This window comes from Bison bison, unplaced genomic scaffold (assembly GCF_000754665.1).
Source record: "Bison bison bison isolate TAMUID 2011002044 unplaced genomic scaffold, Bison_UMD1.0 scf7180017846045, whole genome shotgun sequence".
Lineage (NCBI taxonomy): Eukaryota > Metazoa > Chordata > Mammalia > Artiodactyla > Bovidae > Bison > Bison bison.
The window spans coordinates 24,384-27,097 of record NW_011476618.1 but is presented as its reverse complement, the minus strand read 5'-3'; the positions used below and the strand labels follow the sequence as shown (position 1 = coordinate 27,097).

Here is a 2,714-nt window from a genome sequence, read left to right as displayed (position 1 = left end):
GGCTGGTGAGCCGGAGGATGCGGCCATTTCTTTGACTGGCACACTGAGGCCCGGGGGCGGGACTGGGGCTTGGGTCCTGGTGGGTAGTTTAGGGGTGGTGTCTGGTCCCCTCTCCAAGGGCCTCTCGTGGGTCTTAGGACGACGAGATCCTAAGGTCCACAAGAAAAGTGGTTGGCTTTGCCGACAGGTTTCGCATGGTGTCCAGCCATTTAGCTGAGAGCTGCCTGGTGTCTCCTCCAGGCTCTGGAAGGGTCTCTTGGACACTTTAGTGGGGGCTCTGGTGGTGGCAAGGGGGCTGGGCGTCCCCTGAGAGCCTCTCCCCACCGAGACTGGAAGGGAGCCCCGGGCTGGGGCTGGGTGGGGAGGCTGACTCCCACCATGGCTCAGAACTTGGCTCAGAACTCAGGCTGCAGGGCCAGGCACCGCCTGTCATGCTAGACCTCTGGCCCCTGTGAAACCTGGGAGGGAGTCCCTCTCCACTGGACGTGCTGTTGATGGGGCGCCAGCCAGGGGGGTCCTTTTGGGGGCCAGGTTGCCCCCTGTTTCAGGAAGGTGTGCTCTGCGTGGAGAACCACAGGCCCAGCGGCTTGGGTCAGATGTCTCTGCTCCCGTGTTGGGCTCCTGGGAACCAGTACATGGCCAGTGCTCACTATGAGGCCTTCTCCCAGGCGGGAGGCTGGCTGGTTTGACCGCTAAGCGCATCACGGGGTCTTGCAGCAGGGCAGGTTCCAAGGACACATACTGGGGCTTGTCCTCTGAATCTGGGGGAAATTCTGCATCCTCAGGTCACTGGGCAGCTCAACCCGGGCCTGGCTTCTGGCCCTATTCTGGAAGCCTTTCTTAGCCTGGGCTTGCTCCCCTCTGGCTGCACCTGCCTCTTCGGGGGAGTGGGTCTGGGACATGGGGACTGCTTGCCCCTATGGAAGGTCTGTCTCCGGGTGGGTTGTGGTCCCTGTGGCCCTGGGGCGTGGACTTGGCACCGTCCCATGGAGGAGCCCCTGCCACCCACCCCCTGCCCCCCCCCCACCCCACTCAGCCGGGCCTCCAGTTTTCCTGGAATGTGGACTTCTGCTCTGGGGGTGCAGTAGAACTCTTTTCTCCACTGGGAATTATTTCCGATCACCTGCGAGTCTGAGTCCAGGCTTCTGGCCCCAGAGTGAGGTGTGGAGTTAAGGACCCTGTAGCTGGCACGCGAGAAGCACTTTAGACTCTAACTGGGACTTGACTTGACCTCGGGACTTGGTCCTCTGCGTGCTTTGGAGATTGAGTAAGTGGATTCCACGGCTGGCTGCCTGTGGTCTCAGGTGGACACTCCCCTGGGGCCAAGGTGCCCTGGAGTGCCTGCCCGGCGTGCTGGCTCCTGCCTCAGGCCTCAGGCTCCAGGTGGGGGGTCGTCCGCCCTGGGCACCCCGCGGGCCCCACTGCTGTGTCCTCCTTGGTTCAAGGAGGAAGCAGGCCTGATGCCTGCCTGTGGGCTCAGCGGTGGCCCTGGCTCTCAGCCCAGCCTCCTGGGCTTCCGTTGGGTCTGGGGGTCCCTCCTTGTGGTGTGTTGAGGGGTCTTAGGAGCCCCAGGAGTCCAGGGAACTGAGGTCTTTGTCTCTTGGGCCTGGGGGTGGGGTGCCCTAGATTAGATGGTCCTGCTTATGGATGCTGGAGCCTGTCTGTTGGGCCAGCAGCAGGGGCCTGGAGGTACAGGGGAGTGGCAATGGAGCGGGCTCTCTGCCCGTGGCTCCAGCCTTTGCGGTCCCCCACGGCTCCCACTCTTGCTTCCCATGGTGTGAGGGCAAGGCCATGTCTGGTCCCAGGCTGGGCAGTGACCCTCTGTCTCCCCTGGTCCATCCTAAGGGTGGGCAGGTGGTCCACAGCTCCTCGGGGGTCTCAGTGGGTGAGAGCAGGTGCTCCGTCTGCCGGAGCGGCCTGACCAGTGGGCGGGAGAGCCGAGTTCCATCTGCCCAGAGTGGGGTCAGCCTGCCGTGGGGGGCCTGACCACCCAGCTCCGCATCCGGCACCCCGCACGCCTTCGCCCACCCCCCTCTCCCGGGGAGGGCCCCTCCCGCCCTGCCATCAGGAGGTCGGCAAGGAGACATCCGGCCCCAGACCCCGGGGTCCTGGCGGGAGGAGACAGAGGTCAGTGGGAACAGGAGGCCCATTGTGGCATGCCCGCCCCCCAGCCTGGCCAGGGGCCGTCCCTGTTCCATTTGGGGTTGAGGCCGAGCAGAGAGTGGCCCTCAAGGCCCAGACTGAACATGGGGTGGGTGCTGGGGGTCATAGGGTGACGCACAGCCCGAGGCCCCTCATTGGGAGGAGAGGGCGGGGACGCCGGGACGGTCTCCCGGGTGACTGAACCAGGCAGGTACCCTCAGCTGCAGGGGGCTCCGGGCCCGGGGTCAGGACACGCCCAGGTCGGTGGCCTGGCCCCCAGAGCCCTGCTGTGACCTCCATGGAGGGCGGCCTGAGACCTCCGGGGCCTGCCCTGGGGGCGGCTCGTGGACCCTGGAGCCCCTGCAGACCTGCTGTATTGCCACGTGGGCAGGGGTCCCAGCCACTCCCCGGCACCCCGCTCAGCAAGGCCAGTGCCTGGCATCTGCCCCCCGGTGCGGGCTGACATGCGGGTCCCGCCCCTAGACCTGAGCCTCTGTGGCCGGGACAGGTGGAGCTGGGCGTGGGCGGCGGCAGATCAGGCGGAAGGAGCGGCTCCCCCCCCCCCGGGGGGG

General features: G+C 66.1%; 1 protein-coding gene across 1 annotated transcript in view; it reads left to right on the top strand.

Moving 5' to 3' along the window:
- Positions 1 to 2,714, top strand: part of PDGFA (platelet-derived growth factor alpha polypeptide) — a gene marked incomplete at both ends in the record, with an annotated part of 12,284 nt that overhangs the window by 6,605 nt on the left and 2,965 nt on the right. The gene's annotated exons all lie outside the window — the stretch shown is intronic.